This window comes from Otolemur garnettii, unplaced genomic scaffold (assembly GCF_000181295.1).
Source record: "Otolemur garnettii isolate 467f Iridium unplaced genomic scaffold, OtoGar3 scaffold00046, whole genome shotgun sequence".
Taxonomy (NCBI): domain Eukaryota; kingdom Metazoa; phylum Chordata; class Mammalia; order Primates; family Galagidae; genus Otolemur; species Otolemur garnettii.
In genome coordinates, this window is record NW_003852441.1 from 7,622,209 (window position 1) to 7,636,409 (window position 14,201).

The following is a 14,201-nucleotide window of genomic DNA, read 5'->3' on the forward strand; positions in this document are numbered from 1 at the left end:
AAAAAAAAAAAAAAAAAAAAGGAAAGAAAGAAAGAAAATGTCAGGGGCTTCTTACACATACCAGAGTTTTGTATAGTTTTTTTTTTCTTTTGTTTTGTTTGCACAGAGGAATGTGTCATTATTGTTTTAATGCTTAAGGCCTTCAGGTGTGTCAACCCTATGTGTCATGTTTTGTATACATAGTGAATTCAGGACCATTAACTTCCAGTAAACCCTTCATATAAAATTTCTGCCACCCACACTGTGGCCTCCTTTGACTGTCATTCTTTTTGTCCCCTTGCCCCAATATGCATAAAAATAGTAACAAAGAGCCTGTGAAAATGACTTGGCAATGTCTGTCTGAGGGTGAAGTCTTCGGAGCAATCCAGCTTTTGTTTTTCTTTTCCTTCAACAAGACGCCTTATCTCTATTTTAGAAGGTTATTGGCTTACTCGCATGCTCAGTGTGTCAGTGCTGGCTGCTGGCAGGGGATTCAGTTTCTTAGCATGTGGAGCTCTCCACTGGGTGCTTGAGTGTCTTTATAACACTGTGGCTGGCTTACCTAGAGCAAGTGATCTAAGAAAGACCTAGACAGAAGCCACAATGTCTCTTATGACCCAGCCTTGGAAGTTATACATCATCATTTCTGCAATAATCCTATTAGTCACAAAAGTACGTCTAACCTATTCAGTGTAGGGGGCAGCCATAAGGATGTTCACCAGGGAACAAGAATTATCACATGCATGCTGGAGGTTGGCTACTACAAAAGCTTATTAAGGAAAATATTGACTTTGCATATGATGTTTGGATAAAATAATTTCCATTTTTTAAATTGGAAGATTTTTTTTTTGCTTGAATTGGCTATACATAATTTCTCTTCAAGATTATCAGTCATAATCTCTTTAAATTGTAGATATTCACCCATGACAAAAAAAAATTGTTCCCCCAAGCAAGTATGCAATATGAAGTCTTTTACAATCATTCAAAAATTAGCAGTTGACATTACAATTACAGAACCTAACAGCTTGTTCTTTTCATTTTTGACAAATGTTATGTGGATTTCTTGTGATGCTAATAATGGATATTGAATCTAAACCAACCTGTCCATATCAAATATTTCAAAATAGTATGAAGTTCTAATTCAAAGAGTGTTAATGCATTATTAGAATCACCTCCTTGCAGCCATCTTGGATGCTACTAAATGAGAACATCAGTCACCAAGGGGGAAATTTATTGGATATGGGAATAAATGGAGAATTGGGGTACCTATGACTCTACCCAGGAGACATGAATAGGAATGTTAATTGCTGCATTGTTTGTAATAGCAAAATAATGCAAAGCAAACCAGGTTCCCATCCATAAAGTTGTCACAGAGTAAAGCAGTGAAAGTGAACAGACACGTACCATGTGAGTGAGCCACCTTGGAGGCCCAGCCTTCCCCTGAGATGATACAGCCCTGGAGAACATCTTGCCAACGATTTCATGAGAGATTCCAGGTCATAACTAACCAGCAAAGCTTCTCCTAAATTCCTAACTCACCATAACTGTCTGGTAGATGTGTGAGCTATGTGCATCAACATGGATGTATCTTAAAATCGCAATATGAATAAAATAAGCAAGTTGCAGAAGAATGCATGGTGCTGTATTTATTATAAGCTTTAAACCAAGTGAAACGAATGGTATTTTGTAAGAAGAATACACATATGTAATAATCTAAAGAAAAGTAAGTTTATGATTAACACAAAATTCAGATTTTGATCACTTCTCAGGGGACCAAAGAGGCTTGGAATTGGTGAGGCAAACACAGGGACCTTTTTCATTATTGGAAATGTTTTATTTCTTAACCTTGCTTTTATCATTTTTCTGACTGTACACATACATTATTTACTTTTTGTGTATATGTAATATACCTCATAATAAAAAAGTAAAAATAAATGTGCTACTTCAGGTACTCTCAGTGTTTTGGAAAAATAATTCCAATTACTAAGAATATATTATTAAACACATTCATATAAAATGGCACATCAGATATCTTAAAATAAAATTGTGTAATAGTCTGTTACTGGTGACTTTTTTGCCATCACATCTAATAGGCGCTGTCAGCCTTTGTCTTACTTCCTGGCTCTGTTAAGCCCGGTTGATTTCTGATTCACTGTGTGCAAACTTTCTGTTCTCTTGACTTGAGGACAAGTATTCTCTTAGTTTATCTCCCTCATCTATGACCACTTCTCATTCTCTTCGAAAACTTTCTTTGCTTTTCAACATTGATGTTGTTTAGGCATCTACCCCAGATCTCCTGAGCTTCTCACTCTAAAATCTCTCTTTGTCTGAATTTACTCACTGACGCAGCAATTCTTTCTTATATGCTAATTGCTCCCAAATCTTTACCTTGAGACCAGAACTGGGCAGGTATAATATTTTAGGGCAACATCTGTTTCTCCTTCAAGCCTCTATAGAAGTAGTTCCATTGCATTCAGGAACTTAATATTGGAGAAAGGTCTGAAATCAGCTTGATTTTTATTCTTTTGTAGGTAACATGTTGAAACTACCTGTACAGTTAAAGGACTATTTTTTCTCTCTCTGTCTTTAGTTTTTATGATTAAAAAAAAAAACCCCAAAAGTTTTAGGATATAACTAAAGTTCCATTTAATTGATCTTTGCCTGAAATTGTAAGAGCTCATTTGGTTTCAATAGTCAAGTGTTTCTTTACAGCACAAAAGATTGTTCTGTGGAGTCATGGATTGTTACCTTTCTTTCTTTCTTTCTTTCTTTCTTTCTTTCTTTCTTTCTTTCTTTCTTTCTTTCTTTCTTTCTGACAGAGTCTCACTTTGTCACCCTTGGTACAGTGCCATGGTATCACAGCTCACAGCAACTTCAAACTCCTCAAACTTGAGCTCAAGTGATTCTCTTGCCTCAGCCTCCTGAGTAGCTGAGACTACAGGCGCTGGCCACAATGCCCAGCTATTTTTTTAGAGACAGGGTCTTGCTCTTGCTCAGTCTGGCCTCGAACCCGTGAGGTCAGGCAATCCACCCACCTCAGCCTCCCAGAGTGCTAGGATTACAGGGGTGAGCCACTGTGCCCGGCCTATTACTTATTTTTCCATTTGCATTTTCTCTTTGGACTTTCTGGTGATGGAAACTGATACAGTGCACTAACAGTTACAAATGGGGGATACATTTTGAGATACTAGTTGAGGTTTTCCATTTCTATGCATTTTAATATTGTCCCATGGCTCCCCATGTAGAGAGTTATGAACATTGATGCTATCAGGGAGTATGGATGGGTACAGTCCATTGATTCTGAATAGTTTTTAAACACATAGCAGAAGCAGTAGTTGTGAAAACCATGTTGTTTTTTCTTGCATTGTAATAGCCAAGCATTTATATGAAGAAAAGGTTTATATTGTATTGCATGTTTGTTTTGATTCTAAGAGCTTGTCTTTGAACACAACAGGACACAGCCTGGAAGACTGAGAGGTTAGCCTATATCTGGTAAACCACAGATGGGTAAGAATGCAAAGCCTTATGATAATCAGATTTTCTTGCAGAGGAGAGGTAAGGATTCTTTCTAGGATGGAGAGGGGGGCTGGGAAAGAAAAAACTGAGGACACTTCAGAATTCTTGACCCTTTCAGGAGGTCCAGGGAAGGGGACGAGGTGGCAGCTACTACAGAAATGCTTGTGGGTCTGGGAGAAGAGAGCACTTGATCTGTGCTTCCTGGGGGAGTCATAGGAAATTGCACGGAGGAGAAGCCTTCATCCAACCTGGCCCTTGATGTTAGGGTGGCACTCCTTAGCATTGCTCAGGGACAGGAAGTGACATTTTCTGAAAATCTTTGTGGTCTGGTTAGGGGGGCAACCAAAACACATTCAGGGTCAGCTTGGTTAAGCTGAGAAGAGCACAGGATGGGAGCTGTATTACCTCAAGGCCTTCCAGGTTGGCAATGCGTAGTTATAAGGACTGTACATGATGGTCATATCTCAGCAAGAACAAAGGACATATATAGACCAGCTGTCCCTCTCCTGATGGCAAGAAGGTATATAGGCCCTCCAGTAACTTACAAGCCCCTTCCTCCCCAGAGGACAGAGTAAAAGGAAAGAGTTTTGAATAAAGTATAGACATCAGAAATGATTGAATTACCTTGAGTTGGCAAGACCATGTTTTTCACTGTTTTTCTTTCTTTCTTTCTTTCTTAGTGGCTAGAAAGGCAGATCAGTCTGAGTTTGGCCAGAGCCACTCCAAGTATTATGGAAATAAGGGTTTAATATAGAATTAATTAGAGCTTACATGACTATGTCAAGAGGTGGGAAGTGAAGGTCAGTAAGCGGTGGCTGAGTGGCAGCTTGCACTGGAATAGTCTGAGTCCAGGAGAAAGCAGCCACATGTCAGACCACAGAGCATGTGCCCCTAAGTGCCAGAACCACAAAGGGCAGGATTCTTGGAGGCCATCCGTGAAGGCCCCAAGCCTGGCCACCATGTCCTCTGGGATAAAGTCCCAGACATGACACAGGATATCCCCTAACTTTGAATTTCTGGTAAATACCAAAATATTACACATAAAAATGCATGGTAAAATGGGGCATCCTTATACCAAAAAAGTAGATCAAAATGTCATCAGGTTCAGCTTCTAAGGCCTTTCTCCTTGGCTGGCAGGTGCTGCCTTCTCCCTGTATCCTCACGTGGTCTCTCCTATGCATCTCTCCAAATATCCAGATTTCTTCTTATAAGGAAATACTGGTTAGATTGGATTAGGATCCACCCAAAGACCTCATTTTAACTCACTTACCTCCTTAAAAGTCCTGTCTTAATAATACAGTTACATTTTTAGGTACTGAGAATTAAGACTTCAATGTTTGGATTTTGTAAGGACATAGCTCATCCCTTAAGACAGGTCATCATAAAGCATCTTCAGTTTAGATGTAGGAAAATAACATATTGTAGAAATAAAGACCACCCAAATGAAACGAGCGAAGATTATGTATTCAAAGCTTGCTATAGCCTGGGAGTCAGCCACTTGGTACAGCTTCAAAAGCAAGTAGAGCAAAAAGATTTATAGCAGAAGAAAGGGGAGGTTTCAGGTTTGTCCTGATTGGAGGTTCTTGGCTGGGAAAGTTGGAGGTGTCTCAGCTGAAGCAGGACATCCCATGAAATTAGTTAGGAGAGCTTGTTTGGCTTTCTCCATTGGTTTTAAGTTGGAAGGGGCAACAGTTAGAGAAGCAGGCAATTGTTATTCAATTCCTGGCCATTTGGGGTCTGTTAATACAGGGGTTATTGTTGACTTCCTATGCTGGATCTTGCAGACTATAAGTCTGAGTTCTACTTTTAGGTATCGTTTGGCTATTGTTCATTTTGCTATTCAATTTCTCAATACATAACTCTTTTCTTTTTAATATAAGTTTTATAACCATAGAAAATGTGCCTTCACATTATACTATTATCTATTTCCTTCTAGTTTATACTTCCCAGAGTTCAATCTATGTTCCATCCCATTGTTTTATAGGAATATTTCTGATTGTAGAAAGATGATGGGGAAGGAGAATGTGGGGTGAGGATAAGCTAGGATAAGCTAGAGTAAAGGAGGGGTAAAATATTATTTTGGCTCATTCATACAGCCCCTGTGATGAACATTGAGGTCAGCAAAACTCCAGCCCTGAGTCAAATTTGACCCCCAACCACATGTATTATTGCAAATATAGTTTTATTAGAACACATTTGGGAGGCCCATTCATTTATGGCTTTTGTCACACAAGTACAGAGTTAAAGAGTTGTAACTATACAAAGAATATATGTGTGTGTGTGTGTATACATACATATACACATATATAATATATACATATATAATTGTAGCTATACAAAGAATATATGATCCAAAAAACATTTGTTATCTGACTCTTTACAGAAAAAGTTTGTCAACAAATTTTGTTGTTCAGATGAGTAACTACCAAATCTCTTGGCTGGGAAGACTCAAAGTGGGAAAAGCATTAAGCACCCTGAGGTCCATTAAGTAAGACTCAGAATGTATTTTGCTATAAAACCACAAAACCATACATTCTTCTTCTAGAAATTATTCATCACTTTTTGGTTAAAGAATTGCCTCCACCTTCTGGAAGTAATTCTGCCCCACCCCCAATCCAGGCACCCGGGTGGGGTTTAGTCCCCAACTCTACAAAGTTGAAATATGTGACTTGGCCTAAGCTGGGATCATTCTATCCCCCAGTTACAGTCATCAGTGTGATGATGGGCACATGATCTTGTCAGGACAGGAGAGTCAGATCTATACTTTGGTGTGACTATTGGGGTAAATGAGGACTTATAATTTTTGTTGGACTTGAACCTGGGAAGATGTAGGGCAGAGCTAATGTGGCCTCCTTGGCTCCATGAAGGGAGGTACCATCTGAAAACAAAGCTAAGACAATGGAAGAAAATCCAAGAGACAGAAAAGAGAAAGCAATTCGCAATGACCTTGCTCTAGATTCAGCCTATTACACAAGACTTCTCCTTCACACAAGCCAAGACATTCCCTTCTCAGCAAGCCAATGTGAGATATTTCTGTGCCTCTTAAGCAAGAGTCACAAGTGAAGCAGGTGGCAAGTAAAGAAAAAGGTTTTTCAAGAAAGAAGAGAGGCCAGGTGTGGTGGTGACTCACACCTGTAATCATAGCACTTGGCAAGGCCATGGTAGGAGGACCACTTGAGCTCAGGAGTTCCAGATGAGCCTAAGCAAGAGTGAGACCCTGTCTCTACTAAAAATAGAAAAATTAGTGGTGCCTGGTGGTGTGTGACTGTAGTCATAGCTACTGAGGAAGCTATGAAAGGAGGATTGATTGAGCCCAGGAATTTGAAGTTGCTGTGAGCTAGGCTGAAGCCATGGTACTCTAGCCATCGTGACAGAACAACACTGTCTCAAAAAAGAAAGGAAGACAGGAAGGAAGGCAGGAAGGCAGGAAGGAAGGAAGGGAGGGAAGGAGGGAGGGGGGAGTCAGAGAGAGAGAAGAGAGACAGAAAGAGAGAAAGGAGATGTTTATTGGTAGGGAGTAAAGAGGCCATTGAGGAGACATGAAGGATATATTTCCTGAAACACTTTCTGCAGGAGATTTTAAGGGCCAACCTTCAATCTTTGCTTAACGCTTAACAACTCCAGATCACAGACTTAGCTCTTGGTTTTTACCCTGATTTTGAATTAAGGCAGTAAACCAGAAATTAACATGGGTGGATTTCCCTATGTTTATTCACCATTCAATGTTTAATTTCCAGAAGGATGAAAGAAATACTTACTTAATTAAATGTGCTAAACAATAACAACCCTTGCTTGCTTTTCACATGTACCTGTCTTGCAGAAATATGCTATGAAGAGTTGATGAAGCTATTTTTAAAAATGAATTCCACACACCACTTAATTGTAATAATCTGTAGGGTGTAACTGTACATTTTCCACCACAGGATACAGGTGGGCAGAACAAGGAACACGGCAGAAAACACACCTTCCTGGTTCTTTCTTTTTTGCAGTTTTGGGAATTCTTGGGGTTTGGTGTGAGTTTTAGTTCTTAAATGTGGTATCCTTTATTTTGGAGGAAATTATTCATTTTAGAGGCCAAGGGGGTGGGTCAACTGTTCTGGTGGAACTGCGATTATACATTTGTGAAACATATATTCATTTGTGAACGCATGAATAAATAAATTAATATGTGCAGTACCAAACATCTGAAAAATTATGTTCACTTCTGAACCAGCTAGGTAGATGTGTGGGCCAAAATATTACCAGGACACAATGGACTATAGTTCCCTGAAAGCTTTGCCAGGGATCAGAGAGGAATTCACCTTGGGTGTGCTTCTCTCTGTCCCTGTGGTTCTCAACTGCAGCTACACACTAAGATCTGGGGATATTTTAAAGGTGCCAAGAAGCCAGGGCCCATCCCAGAGCAAATGGAGCAGTATCTAGGGATAGGACTGGAGCCTTAGTATGCGTTAGAAGATCTCCAGGGCATTCTAGTGTGTTGCCAGGTACACAACTCCTGGTGTATAGGAGAGCCCCTCCTCCTATAGGACCAAGCTAGTGGGAGAGCTGACTCTTTCCCCCTCTTCTACCTCTATGTCTCACCCTCTCTCTATCTGACTTGGTGAATCTTTATCTGTCATCTGCTTCTACCTCTCTCTCTGCCTTTGTTCCTTCAGACATTCTTACTTACATGAGTCTCAGGAGGCAACAGAAACCCTAAGAAAAGACTAAGTCACTACTCCTTCTTCTTCCTTTATGGTCCCTGGGGTGTAGAGGCTGTGATTGAAGTGAAATGACTCATAACAGCTCTTGAGTGGAAGCTGATCCAAGCCCTAAATAGCCCGGGGTGGTGGTGGGATGTTTTTGTTTATTTATCTATTTTTTTGCTCAAGGGCTAGGCCAGTGGTTCTTGAAGTGTAGTCCTAGGCAGGCAACATCACCAGTACCTGGAAACTTATCAGAAATGCAAATTATTCCTTCCCAATGGAAACTCTGGGATGAGTCTCAGCAAATGTGGTTTATGTATTTATTTACCAAATCATAGCTATGTACATTAATGCATTTATGAGGTACAATTTGCTGGATTTATATACAATTTGAAATACATCAAATTGGTGAATATAGCCTTCACTGAACTTTCTTAATTATTGTGTTAAGACATTAATATATTCTACATTTAGTACAATGACATGTACCCTTGTAAAATGTGTTTTGATTTGTATTTATTTATTTATTTATTTATTTTATTTTTATTTTTTGGAGACAGAGTTGCCTTGGGTTGAGTACCCTGGTGTCACAGCCCATAGCAACTTCAAACTCCTAGCCTCAAGAAATCCTTTTGCCTCAGCCTCCAAGTAGCTGGGACTATAGATGCCAGTCACCAGAGCCAGCTGTTTTCTATTTTTTTAAAGATGGGTCTCTTTTTGCTCAGCCTAGTCTTGAATTCCTGAGCTCAGGTGATCCATTCCCCTGGGCTCTCAAAGTGTTAGGATAACAGGTGTGAACCAGTGCACCAGGCCCAGCAAATGTCATTTTAGAAGTCTTCTAGATAATTTCAAGGCATGCTAAAGTTTCAGAACCAGCCTCTATGGGAGAAATGCTCCCTGGCTTACTCTTCACAGGCTTCTACCTTAGATAAAAGATGTCCTTCAAACCTCTGAGCTCACAGTGGGCTTGGGACCTATATTTGTCCAAGAAAATAATGCTATCTACTGAAAGAGATAGTGACTTGTGTGGAAATAAATAAAGAATGTCCAAATGAGAAACAGAGACTGTTAGTTTGCTGTAACAAAGAGTCAGCTACCATTGTGTTTAGCAGAGTCTCAAAGGCAGGCAGAAGCCCCATAAGATATTGCCACCTAGCTGGAGATGTAACTGAATCTTCGAAAAGCCACTTCACTGTTCTATGAATCAGCAAATGGGTCCTCACCAGACACTAAATCTATAGGTGCCATGATCTTGGACCTCCCAGTCTCCAGAACTGTGAACAATAAATTATTGCTGTTTATGACGGAACTCAGGCTAATGTCACAGGCCTGAGAGCCAGGATAGCCTCTAGTGCAGTGGTTCTCAACCTTCTTAATGCCTCCTAATGCCATGACCCTTTAATATAGTTCCTCATGTTGTAGTGACCCCCAACCATAAAATTATTTTAGTTGCTACTTCATAACTATAATTTTGCTACTGTTATGAATCATAATGTAAATATCTGATATGCAGAATGTATTTTCACTGTTATAAAGGGGTCATGACCCACAGGTTGAGAACTGCTGCTCTAGTGTCTAAAAGCTTGAAAATCAGGAGACTGGTGTCCAAAGGCAGGAGGAAGAAGATTTGTGTCCAAGTTCAAGAAGAGAAAGTGAATTTTCCCATTTTCTACCTTTTTGTTCTGTCTGGGCTCTCAATGTTCTTGGGGATACCTACCCATCTTGGGGAGGGCACATCTTCTTTCTCACTCTCCCAATTAAAATGTTAATCTCTCCCCCAGAAACGTCCTTGCAAACACACCTGGAAATAATGTTCTACCAGCCTTCTGGGTATCCCTTAACCCTGTCTAGCTAGATGACATAGAAAAGTCACCATCACATCGACTGAGACCTACCCATTTGGGGCCTATTGCTACAGAAGGTGTGGCTTGACTTTTTGGGCTGGTTGCTACAGAGGCTGTGAGTAAGATTCCTACTTTGAAATATGGCCTGGCCATTGTCTGTTTGTGTATTCAGTTTCTCACTTGGAAACCTTAGATCCCTGGCTTGACAGGCTTTCTTGAATTAATGTCCCCAGAGTCTCAGCTTTGTTTAGAATGCCTTATTATAGTGTTGGTAGGATTGGAGAATCCCATGTGCTCCTACCCGTATGTTCTTGGGATGGTTCCACTGTGTGGCACAGAAGGCCCAATCTTTGGGGAGCAGAGGTCGAGATCAGCAACCAATCAGCCCCATGTCATCTATGTAGTTTGACTGGAAGCTGCCAGTGGGCACCCCTGACCACTTTCTTGATCAGGCATTATGGGTAGACATTAGATAATTCCTGATAATGACTGTGATTTCTAGGACCCCCAGTGGGAGGAGTTGGTCAATGAAAAGATAAATGAGAAACAGGGACATTTACTAGATGGGGGATAAAATTCCTTCTTGACCTGAGGTGAAGAGAAACCAAATGAAAATATCACAAAGTTAGAGGTCTAAGAAAATGCCACTAAATAGTGTGTGTGACTAAAATCATTGAGCAGGGAAGACCAAGGGTGTCTCAGAGAAGATGATGGTAGTAGAAGAACTAAATGGAAAAAGAAAGATGCCTCTCTCAGACACCTTCCTCCAGAGAAAACCTGACTCTAGGAAATGAAAGAAAGTGTCACTTTAAAACCTATAGATAGGAAGCATGATGAGCAATTTTGTCAGTTTGCCTGGGCCACGAGGTACCCAGATATCCGGTTAAACAATGTGTGTGTGAATGAGGGTATTTCTGGAAGAGGTCAGCCTTCAGATGGGCGTACTTCATTATGTAAAGCAGATAGTCCTCCACAGTATGAGCCGACATCATCTAATCCATGGCGGGTCTAGATGGAACACAAAGGAGAGGGAAGGTTGATTAACTCTGCCTGACCATTTAAGCTGCGACATCCATGTTCTGCCTGTAGTGCTCTGGGCATTCAGGCCTTCAGACCCAGCCTGGAGCCTGCCCCATGGCTCTGAAGTGCTCAGGCCTTTGAACAACACCTTCAGCTTCCCCAGGGCTTCAGCTCACAGGGGAAAGATCCTAGGACTCCTGTTTCTCTGGAGCAATGTAGTACCAAAGGGGATTCTACCTCTTCCCTGCCCCTCCATGACCTATGATGACAATGCAAGCAGTGGCAAGAATATGTAGAGGTTTAAGAAGGAAGCATTGTAACATCCAAAGAGGAACTGCAGGCAATGTGCTCTGAGAGGACATGGCTGACAGGTGGATGGTGTCACCTGTTTGGGGAAAGGTTCATGGCAGGTGGGACATACCAAGGGCAGCGCTGGGTTCTGTGGGTGGAGAGGGCAGGCAGGGCCCAGATTTCCCCTGGGTGGAATTGTCCAACTCAGGGAAGTAGGTAGGATCAATGGGTTTTGTTGGACAATCTGTAGACAGCTCTTAAAAAAAATTTGGAGTATTTTGCAGTAAAATAAGTAGAAAAATATAAGATTATTTCCATGCCCTGTATTTTGAAAAATGAGCAGACATATCATTTCTGTGGTTTCTGTACAGACAGAATTTATTGAGTGCATAATATATGCTTGCTATAGTTCTCAGCACTATTAAAATTACTTCACCTTTAACTGACCTTACACTATGTAAGAGGGGTATCATTAGTGTCCCTGGTTCACAGATGAAGAAAGGCCTAGAGGTTGAGTTAGTACCCAATATAATTCAGCTGGTGAGTGATGCTGCAGGCAGGCTGATTCCCAAGTCTGCATTTTTAAGTGCATAACAACAATAATGTCTGCATTTGGGAAAATGTGAGCATAAAAAAGATTCCTCACCTCATCTAGGCAGGATACATAGGCCTCAGGAAGAGGTATCTACTTTGCACTGTGACATATAATACACATAGTACAGGCCTAAAAAAGCCTGGAATAGGGGGTTGGAATTATGGGAGATGAGAAGTCCAGAATGATGAGTCAGAATTGCAGATGTGGCTGGAGTGAGTGAGTGCCTGTAAGATGCATGGGAATTCTTGCTCCTAGGCTATGTACAATGTATGTAGAGGAAGTAGAGGAAGTAGAAGGCAAATGTATTTTTAACAGCTTAATTTAGGTGTAATTAATATACAACAAACTGCTAATGTTTAAAATATACAATTCGATAGATTTTGACATGTTCATACACACACAAAACTATCAACACAATCAAGGTTGTAAACATATTCAACATACCAGTGTTTCCTTATGTTAACCTCTCACTTTTTCCTCTCCCCACCTCCACAAACATGGATCTGTTTTCTTTCTCTCTAGATTGTTCACATTTTTTATGATTTTGTGAATATGAGATCATGCAATACAGGCTGAGTGCTGGCTTCTTTCAGTTAGCAAAATTGTTTTGAGGTTTGTCAATGCTGTTGCTTGTAAGGAAAGTCTGTTTCTTTTACTGCTGAATGGTATGCCACTGCATGGATTGGCCACAACTTCCTTTCATTCATTCTTCTGTTGATGAACATTGGTGTTTCCTGCTCTTGGCTATTAAAAATTTTGGTATGAACATATGTTTTCATTTCTCCTTGGTAAATACTAAGGAATAAAATAGCTGGCTCATATGGTAGGTGCATGTTTAACTTAACAAAAAAAAAAAAAGGAAAGAAAGAAAGCCTTGCCAAGCCATATTCCAAAGTGATTGCACCATTTTGCATCCTAGCCAACAATGAATGAGAGTTTCAGTTCCTCCACGTGTTCTTCAATGCTTGGTATTGTTGGTCTTGTCAATGTTAGCTAGTTTAATAGTGTTTGTGATATCTAGCTTGCTGGTAATTGGCATTTTCTGAACAACTGAATGAGGATGAGCATATTTTCACATTCTCATATGACATTCTCATATCTTTGTTTGCGAAGTATCTATTCATATATTCTGCCTCAGTTTTTTTCTGAGCTGCTCGATTTATTATTTACTTTTGAGAATTGTCTATGTATTCTGGATAAAAATGTTGTATCAGATATGTGATTTACAAGTATTTTTCTCCCAGCCTGTAGCTTACCTTTTCATTTTGCAAACCTTTTAGGCAAAGCTGGGGCAATTCCAGGGATCACTTCCACTGTTTCCTGTTTGCAGGATTCACTGTTCTTTGTTGCCTGATATCCAGTTTATTCAAGGTTATTGTTTTATATATGCAGAGGGTGCTGACAAAATGTACACATGTTTTAAGAAAGGCGGAGGCAAGATGGCTGACTGTAGCCAGCTTTCCATAGAGGCTCCTGTCCAGAAAGCGAGTTAAAGGACAGAAGTTTAGCAAGTAAGCTGATGGTTTGGAGCTGAGCCAAGAAAGAAGGTTGAAGAATGCACATCAACCCTGCTAAGGTGAGCTATGACCTCAAGGAAACAAACAATAGGTACAAAATTCATCACCAAGCAGATTGGAGTCCCCTCCCCCATGAGAATGGCTCACAGTATACTTTCTACAAATAAGCAAGCAGAGTCCTGATATCCTCCTATTTTATCCAATGGGAGAGACCATCTAAAAACTGGAACTCCTTCCCCAGAGAGGACCCACTAACACTAGTAGCACTCTCCTGCCAGGCATAAAACTGTATAAATTCTCTACCTACAGTTCTGAGCTTCCAGTATTCCCCTCCACTCTCACCTTGAGGTCTGGAAGCCTGTTCTCTCCATGGAGGCCACATTCTGGAGCATTGTCTCAAGAGGTATGGACAAGGCATGGACTATTGCAGGTCTATGCTGATTCTGTGACATGGGGGTAAAGAGAGGACTGTGGACTGAAAGGGAGAGGGAGAAGCAGTGCCCTGCAGCACAGAGCAGCAGCAGCAGTGGCAGGAACAATAGGGCTCACACCCCTGGGGTGACACTCCCTGCCTTTCTTGGCAACTGGTGGCAGCCACTGGCAGAACAGATCTGGCATGGAAATAAAGGTCTATGAGTAAAGGGTGTGCCTGAGAAGGTACCTGCCTGGGCTGGGCAACAGGGACAGAGACTAGAATAGGCATGTGCAGAGATGGCATATTCCTAGGGTGGGGCTGAGTCAGAAGTGCTGCGTT